Source organism: Olea europaea, unplaced genomic scaffold (genome assembly GCF_002742605.1).
Source record: "Olea europaea var. sylvestris unplaced genomic scaffold, O_europaea_v1 scaffold1023, whole genome shotgun sequence".
NCBI classification, from domain to species: Eukaryota; Viridiplantae; Streptophyta; class Magnoliopsida; order Lamiales; family Oleaceae; genus Olea; species Olea europaea.
The window spans coordinates 84,051-94,375 of record NW_019227558.1 but is presented as its reverse complement, the minus strand read 5'-3'; positions in this window follow the sequence as shown (position 1 = coordinate 94,375).

Sequence of the window (10,325 nt, the reverse complement as noted above, 5' to 3'; positions counted from 1 at the left end):
CGAAACCCCACATCACCGCCGTTCACTATCATAGGCAACAAAAGAGAATGGCAAAAATGAGGAGTTCTGACCGGTGGTCACAATCGGAGAAAGACGGTTCATCTGCCTCCAGAAGACAAACCGTTCGAAAGGAGATTCACGACGAAACCCCGAGATGACGAACAAAGAATGTGAGTTTTCTGAGAACCTTTTCATGAAATGGGTAATTGGTTTCTCCGATTTTCATGAGTCATTTCGAACAGCATAGGGCTATGTTCGATGGGATATGTTCGGTGGGTATGTGTTTGGCTTATGATTGTGTAAAAATTTGTGACCATTGTTCGATTAATAGGTGATTTGGCTTGTCTTTGGGTTGTGTCAACGTTGTTTTGGCGTAATTGATTGTGGTGTGTGACTGCTGTGTGTGATGTTTTAGCATTGGGATGGTTGTTGAGGGATCTTGAAACGGTAAATGGAGGGTTAAGAACAATTTGGTTTGTGAACTTTGTGTGAATGTGGTTTGTGTCAAATTTGGTTTGTGATAAGTTGTTGTGTGATTGCGGTCTACAGATGGCTTCTGGACTTTCACATAGTTTGTGACCGACATTGTAAACTATAACTTGCTTAATGACTTTCTGGTAGATGATTGTGTGTACAATGTGAAGTGAATGTGACCTTTATGTGCCCCATAAACAACTTGTGACTTGGATTTGAATTTGTTCTTACATTTGGTATACATACATTAACAAGATCTTTGAAATATTTTTGCAATTTGCTGTTAATGTTTTATAGGAATGGAACTACATTATCCCCGAAGATTAATGGTTCTCGGGGTAAAACTACCACAAACGTGACGAATAATGTTTTGACAAATTTTGAATCAAAGTTCACTGACGAATAGAAGGCCATCTTGGCAGACACACGTTTTTCATATTACATGGATTGCCAGGAAATTGTTGTGCAGCCCCAACTCATACACTACTTTTTGCCGAGGAAGGTTAAGCAGTCAAATCATAATAAGATGTGGTTCAAGATTGCAAATAGATATTTACGGTTCTCGTTGTGTGAGTTTTTTTTGGTCATAGGGCTTAGATGCAATAGCAAAGACGTTAGGAGAAGGCTTGAGAAAGTCTCTTCTAGGATTAAGGAAACATATTTTGGGGATTTGAAACTAGTGACAAACAACGATGTGCGTGATGTGTTTTTGAATTTGTCGGATGTAGATGATCATGATGTTGTGAGTATAGGGATTCTATATTTCATTACGTCATTCCTTTTCTTTACGTCCTACATGAAGATTATTGAAAATTATTTGTTTTCTTTAGTAGAAGATTTTGTTGTGATGGAGAGGTTTCCATAGGGTAAAGACTTATTTGAGATGTCTATAAAATCTTTGAAAGAGGGTTTGGAACATAGAAATCCTTACTACAGACTGAAGGGTTTTTTGGTTGCGTTTCAAGTTTGGATTTATGAGTGCATCTTGAGTCTCAATGGACCTGTGCCCAATAGGGTAGGAAACCGACACCCCCGTATTATGAACTGGGCATCGCATAAACAACCTTCTGCAGTCAAATTGGATGAAGAAGTCTTCTCCCATTCTGATGTAAGTGTGTAAATGTTTTATTTTTTTATATAGCTCACTGCTATTGTAGTCCCAAATCACCGGCCATGAGACACACAGTTGTTATAGTTCACTTGTTCTCATGTCACAACTTATATGCGTAGGTTACAAAACTCCGAGTTGTCAAGGCACATAGATGTAGAGTATGGGACTAGTGTGCGCAGGTCACAAGCCATAGAATTTTTATATTTTACAGGTCACAAACGATATGTGTAGGTCACAGAAACACTGACTTGTTAAGGCACTTAGTTGCAGAGTATAAAACCTGTGCGTGCAGGTCACAAATTATGTGCACAGGTCACATGCCACTATCTTCTTATATTTCACAAGTGTTAGCAGTTCATAAACGATATGTCATGCATACTGGTTCAGGAACTATATGTTTATGTCACAGTCCCTAATGGTCAATTTATGGATAGTTGACTAATATGTTACTGAATTTTATCATGGTTGCAGATTGAAGTCCGTGACATTACCCCATCCGAGAGTGAGCTGGCAGCTCCATACATGAGTGGTGTTCCATACAACAAACCAATTCAACCATGCAGATAAGGCGACTTTTGCTATCAAGATCTAGACCATGAAGGCATGAGTGCTGCTGCACAGTCTCATATGTCCACCCTACGTTTGTTAATGATTACAGATGGGTGAAAATGTCATTGCATTGATGTTGAGTCCGACGACGATGATTTCGTCAATACACCACCCAAGAGGCACAAGACATCAAACTATTTCCACCCATCGATCGAAGAGCACACAACACATGAATATTTTTCGACAGAGCCAGAAGGACCTAAGACTAATACTCTAATCAAGCCACAGGAAACACGTGTCGATGCTGAACCAGATGTAAGTTCATTGTATATATGTGTGCAAGATACAAGGTGTGAATAATAATACATCACATAGGTCATAATTGAATGCATTAGCACTGATCTGTTACAGATTGTTGACTAGTTGAGAAAGGAGTTGAGTGCCCAAATCTTTGAACAGCAAAGTAAGAATATTGATTTGACATTACAGTTCAACGATGTGAAGTCACGGTTAACATCCTTGAAAGGAAACATGAACAGCAAGATAGATCAAATTATTTGTATGCAAGGTGACATTCGTTCGGACATGGCTGACATATGTTCAAGCATGATATTTTTTTTCGATTCTGTGATTGCGCTGATATCGAGTACGATGGATACGATATGCCAAAAAACTATGGACAAAAATGAAGGGCAGAGTGCTGGAGTTGCAGACCCATAGGATAGGGTACATAATCCTCTATGTTCAATTCTTTTATCCTGTCCGTACATCACATTAACAATTTATATTGTACTACATCAGGTTACCATCGTTGAACAAACAATGGATAAGAAAGGCAGGGGCAAGATGGACCCCGCTGATGACATCAAATATCCATATTTTTTCCCAACCCCATCTTTCGATTTGGGAATTGATTTCACACCAATCATTTCAAATGTTGTCAGTATGGATGAGATGTTCAAATCCAAGGAAGTACATCAGCATATTGAAGCTGTTATAGCTGGTGTAACAAAGTGTATTCATAAACAGCTGAATTGGATGCTTGCATTATGTTGTGACCTGATTTACCAAAATGGGATTTTAAATTTTGTAGTAGATGGTAAGAACATATTCCATAGCTTGCCCCCGGATAAACATGTTCAATTGCGTTCTTCATACTGTTATGCCGATCTGATACAAAATAAAGGCCTTCTCTGTCACCATAAGCACTCTTCAGATTTTCTAAAAATCATTTCTAAAATCTATCGTTTTCGTTATCTCCAATTCCAAATGCAAGTATGAAAATACTGTTGTTTGCATCCTGTGTACATGTTGTAAACAGAGTGCCATCGTAGTGCCCATTCAAGTACGTGCCATCAACAACAATTATAGCCCTACAGTGGACCCACCCCTGAATTAATGCACCAAGTGCCATGAAACATTACTTGAATATGTTCTGACAATCAACATCCAATTATGTGACTGTACCAGGATTTGTCTATCGAAGTATATAAAAGTATCGTGGCAGCTGCCTGAATGATTCTATTGGATCCCCTCTTATTAATCTCAAAGTTTTTTTCGAGATCTCCATGCCTTCACGTAGTTCAACATAACCCCATATGTATGCAACATATCGTTACATATATCGTGCAGAGTGTATATAGTACATGATGATGTGTACTTATACTTGATGCATGAGGACACGACAGACGCTGACACTTGCCTATGAGATCCCAAAATAATGTTTGAAGTGCATGTGTGACCATCAGTTATCTTTCGAATCTTGAAAACCTGCATATCCAATTGCACTTATCATTTGAAGACCTGCATATCCAATTGCACTTATCATTTGAAGACCTGCATATCCAATTGCACTTATCATTTGAAGACCTGCATATCCAATTGCACTTATCATTTGAAGACCTGCATATCCAATTGCACTTATCATTTGAAGACCTGCATATCCAATTGCACTTATCATTTGAAGACCTGCATATCCAATTGCACTTATCATTTGAGCACTTGGTGAGGTATTCCTTTTTGTCTGATTGAACTACCCCATATTCAAACATGCTTTGTATGGCGAAAAAAGACAAACTCAATTTCAGAACTTCCTTGTCACGGAACACTCTGCCTTCTTCTATGCTCATAGTATCAGGAATGAATACAATTGTGACCAAACTTTTGTCAACCTGCCCTGATGGTTCTACAACTGTCTCACATATGTCATTTGTTATACGCTGCAATGGATACGCCCCTACACTAGATTGTTCGTTAAGTGCAATCGGCTTGGCCAGTGTACAACTTAGTGCTTCTTCTCCAATTTCTGTGGATGTCACCTCAACATTTATGGGGTATTTGGAAGGGTCACGGTCGATACTTTTGAGAGTCATGTAGGAGAGAACATTACTGTCACTTGTTATTTTGACGGGTGGCAGATCGATGCTCAGAATGAAGTTCATTGTGACGGCCTCCTTTGTAGGATCGAGACCAAATTCTGCCACCGTTGTTTCCACAAGCTTTAAGTAACAACAATTATGGTCAATCATCACTAGTGTTTACTGTGATTTGTATAGCAAGCATACGTGCATATATCCCATTTCTGCAAAGTTGCATAGGAAAACTGTCAGTTTTAGTACAGACATCGATCACCAAATGTGATGGAAGTATCATATGGGCTTAGAGTTGATATAGTATTTGTCACTGATAGTAATGACTATTTCATACACAATTGGAGGTATAAAAGATACATTTGGTAGCATAAGCTTAATAATAACAAGGAAATCAATCCCAAAGACTAACTGAGGTCACAGATCTAAAATTCGTCGCACATAGAGGTCACATGAGCATCTATCTTCCATGAAGTGATTCCAATTCCACATTTGTAATGCAGCTTGCCCAATGGAATCACATAATAATGCAGTCATTTATGTGATAGTGGGCACAATAATGCAGCTAACCCAATGGAATCAAACATTCGCAATACGACCAGTGACACAATAATGCAGTCACACATGTTAAAGCGGAATCCGAATGTAAAACATGTATTCTATTGCATTATAAAAACATAGACGTTGAATCAGATACCTGCCTATAGTGTAGATCCTAGAAATTCCAGAGAAGAAGTATAGCTATTTGATTCGGTATCAGTAATTCCGATTGCTGTGACCTTCGATGTCGATTACGGTGATTAGCAACTCCGACGGGCAAAAATGGTGGAGATTTCATTCTTGTGGATTGCGCGAGCTTTTTATTGGACACGACGTCGAATTTGTGATCGAAACTTCTGTTGGAATTGTAACGGATTGTTTATTTTTAGGAGTCGTATGCAATCATACTATATTTATGTGTGTTCTATATATAAAAATATATATACATATCTAATTATATAAAATATGATAAATTGAATTTAAACCTGATTTATGAATATGTAACCCCCGACACTTAAAATTGAAATGTGGCATGTTGATAGCCTGTGTTATGTATTGTTCCGGTTATTTTTTGACAATTGGGCTGGCTTTATTTTTGAACTAATGTGGGCTGTTTGTGTTGGCTGATTGTTGGATATAATTTTTTAAGCATTTGGGCCAGTTTGATTGAAGAATATTATGTGGTGGATAATTGTGGGTTGTCCATTTCAGTTCAATCTATTTTTAAAAGTGGGCTTAATCAAGATTTGGTATTGATTGGACTTTGAGTAATTTTTTCCCTTTTTTACGGTACTTCGTGGGTATAGCGGAGATGAGAGAGACGTGGTAGTGTAGATCGTATGATTTTGGTTGTTCAGGTCATGAGCTAGAGTTTTAGATTCTCAGAGGAGGATCATCTTGAATTTTTTGGTGTAAGCTATTTGTTGGGATTTCTTCCAACTACAGCATATTGGTTAGCGATATTGCTGGAATCTTGACCGTTGTATTGGCGTTAGAGCTTTTGTCAAAATACGAATTATGTGTTCGGTTGAGTTCTCTCGACAGATAAAGCTCACCGTGTGTCGACACGCTTCATGAACTTCTTTTGAAATTTTTTCTTGAGGTGTGAGCTCTCTGGAGTGTATTTGGTGTGTTTTTGGAGTAACTTTGGAGTAGTTCTTGATTGTTTTTGCACTATTTGTTGTTCTTGATCTCTCGTCATCGCTAATTTTCATAGACAGTTACTCTAATTTGGATTTCTTCTTCGTGAGCACGAGTATTGTCACCATTATCAGTTTTTGATTGCAAAATGATGCTTTTATCGGCATCAATTTGAGGGAGAATGCCAATGAGATTGATAAGACATGAAATGTTGTGATTTACATCCATTAATTATTGCATTTTTATGACTAATTAACACCTAAATATGCTAAGTACTCTTATATTGTGATTTAGGTTGAATTTTCATAGACAGTTACTCTAATTTGGATTTCTTCTTCGTGAGCACGAGTATTGTCACCATTATCAGTTTTTGATTGCAAAATGATGCTTTTATCGGCATCAATTTGAGGGAGAATGCCAATGAGATTGATAAGACATGAAATGTTGTGATTTACATCCATTAATTATTGCATTTTTATGACTAATTAACACCTAAATATGCTAAGTACTCTTATATTGTGATTTAGGTTGCATTTGAATGATCATGGCATAAAACAGAAGGAAAGAGCGAAAAAAGATCTAAATGAAAGAAATCAAAAGTTTGAAGGTCAATTGATGGAAGACTTAAAATGTTGGAAGAAGAAAAACAATAAAAAGAGGCCAAGAAAAGAGAAGATGAAAGCTCAGGGACCAAGTTGCAAATAATTCCTAGATGAGACGAGTAATATAATGAAGATTCAAGAGTGTTAGAGGTCAAGTGGATGAGGAAAGAAGTCAAAGGGATGAAATACAATCAAAGTATAATCACATATCAATTTCCAATCGAAAATGTTATACACCGATTTTTAGCATCAGATTGGAACCTTTTTTGACATGGTAAATGATCGAATTGGAAGATGACATCTAAATAAAAGTTGTAGCCCTATGAGTTAGTTTCCAACACACTTTGAATTACCTCAATCGGACATCGGGAAAGAAAATTACGATCAAAATACTAAAAGCTGTCGCATTCTAACCTTCAGAGAAATTTTGGGCTGCAAATCATTGTTCTATATGACCGCAACATTTATAACTATGCGGTCGCATAGTTCATTTCCGACACGCGATTTTTAATTTCTTAATTTGAATCAAATACTTATGGAAACAAATCTTGTACACCATATATAAGCCCAAAATCTCGTCCAAAACAGGGAAAATGCCCCCAACCCTATTTTTCTCTCTTTGTGCTCAAGATATATGATGTGCAACTAATTTCTTTTGCTTGATCGAAGGAGAGGAAAACCTTGGAACAATTATAACTGTGAGATCCACCTGATTTTTATTGATTAATGCATATACTTAGTATTAAATCTTCTTCTGCAATTATTTTTATGATTGTTGTGTTCGATTTCTAGAGTGCACGCTAGGTTATTAATTTCAATAATCTATAGCTAAGTTGAATTTCAAGACTGTAATTATTGATTGGTTTAACTTATGAAGCAACTAAGATTGATAATTTGCTGGTTGAAAATTATTAAATCTTAGGGAGAAGATTTATGTAGGTTAAATGCAAACGCTTGACTTGTGTTATTTAGTTCATTGATTTCTCTAATTCACAAAACCACTATTAAATTAAATTCTCGCACTTGTCTAGAATTGTTTGATAATGAGGATTAATTAGATCGCTTGTTTCTAATTAATTAAAACTAAAAAGAAATAGGAAAATTGTTTCAAATGGAAAATTTAATTTTTCTCAATGAATGCTACAATTATGGATTGGTGATTATTTGTGGATCAATGACCAGTTATTAATTTTCAATGGTGGATGTCGACTTAGATCAAGGTATTTTTTATTACTTATATTTAATTCGGTGAGTTGTGTTATTTTAGGAATTCAAAAACCCCCAATTTTAGTTAATTCTTGTGGATTGCGCGAGCTTTTTATTGGACACGACGTCGAATTTGTGATCGAAACTTCTGTTGGAATTGTAACGGATTGTTTATTTTTAGGAGTCGTATGCAATCATACTATATTTATGTGTGTTCTATATATAAAAATATATATACATATCTAATTATATAAAATATGATAAATTGAATTTAAACCTGATTTATGAATATGTAACCCCCGACACTTAAAATTGAAATGTGGCATGTTGATAGCCTGTGTTATGTATTGTTCCGGTTATTTTTTGACAATTGGGCTGGCTTTATTTTTGAACTAATGTGGGCTGTTTGTGTTGGCTGATTGTTGGATATAATTTTTTAAGCATTTGGGCCAGTTTGATTGAAGAATATTATGTGGTGGATAATTGTGGGTTGTCCATTTCAGTTCAATCTATTTTTAAAAGTGGGCTTAATCAAGATTTGGTATTGATTGGACTTTGAGTAATTTTTTCCCTTTTTTAGGGTACTTCGTGGGTATAGCGGAGATGAGAGAGACGTGGTAGTGTAGATCGTATGATTTTGGTTGTTCAGGTCATGAGCTAGAGTTTTAGATTCTCAGAGGAGGATCATCTTGAATTTTTTGGTGTAAGCTATTTGTTGGGATTTCTTCCAACTACAGCATATTGGTTAGCGATATTGCTGGAATCTTGACCGTTGTATTGGCGTTAGAGCTTTTGTCAAAATACGAATTATGTGTTCGGTTGAGTTCTCTCGACAGATAAAGCTCACCGTGTGTCGACACGCTTCATGAACTTCTTTTGAAATTTTTTCTTGAGGTGTGAGCTCTCTGGAGTGTATTTGGTGTGTTTTTGGAGTAACTTTGGAGTAGTTCTTGATTGTTTTTGCACTATTTGTTGTTCTTGATCTCTCGTCATCGCTAATTTTCATAGACAGTTACTCTAATTTGGATTTCTTCTTCGTGAGCACGAGTATTGTCACCATTATCAGTTTTTGATTGCAAAATGATGCTTTTATCGGCATCAATTTGAGGGAGAATGCCAATGAGATTGATAAGACATGAAATGTTGTGATTTACATCCATTAATTATTGCATTTTTATGACTAATTAACACCTAAATATGCTAAGTACTCTTATATTGTGATTTAGGTTGCATTTGAATGATCATGGCATAAAACAGAAGGAAAGAGCGAAAAAAGATCTAAATGAAAGAAATCAAAAGTTTGAAGGTCAATTGATGGAAGACTTAAAATGTTGGAAGAAGAAAAACAATAAAAAGAGGCCAAGAAAAGAGAAGATGAAAGCTCAGGGACCAAGTTGCAAATAATTCCTAGATGAGACGAGTAATATAATGAAGATTCAAGAGTGTTAGAGGTCAAGTGGATGAGGAAAGAAGTCAAAGGGATGAAATACAATCAAAGTATAATCACATATCAATTTCCAATCGAAAATGTTATACACCGATTTTTAGCATCAGATTGGAACCTTTTTTGACATGGTAAATGATCGAATTGGAAGATGACATCTAAATAAAAGTTGTAGCCCTATGAGTTAGTTTCCAACACACTTTGAATTACCTCAATCGGACATCGGGAAAGAAAATTACGATCAAAATACTAAAAGCTGTCGCATTCTAACCTTCAGAGAAATTTTGGGCTGCAAATCATTGTTCTATATGACCGCAACATTTATAACTATGCGGTCGCATAGTTCATTTCTGACACGCGATTTTTAGTTTCTTAATTTGAATCAAATACTTATGGAAACAAATCTTGTACACCATATATAAGCCCAAAATCTCGTCCAAAACAGGGAAAATGCCCCCAACCCTATTTTTCTCTCTTTGTGCTCAAGATATATGATGTGCAACTAATTTCTTTTGCTTGATCGAAGGAGAGGAAAACCTTGGAACAATTATAACTGTGAGATCCACCTGATTTTTATTGATTAATGCATATACTTAGTATTAAATCTTCTTCTGCAATTATTTTTATGATTGTTGTGTTCGATTTCTAGAGTGCACGCTAGGTTATTAATTTCAATAATCTATAGCTAAGTTGAATTTCAAGACTGTAATTATTGATTGGTTTAACTTATGAAGCAACTAAGATTGATAATTTGCTGGTTGAAAATTATTAAATCTTAGGGAGAAGATTTATGTAGGTTAAATGCAAACGCTTGACTTGTGTTATTTAGTTCATTGATTTCTCTAATTCACAAAACCACTATTAAATTAAATTCTCGCACTTGTCTAGAA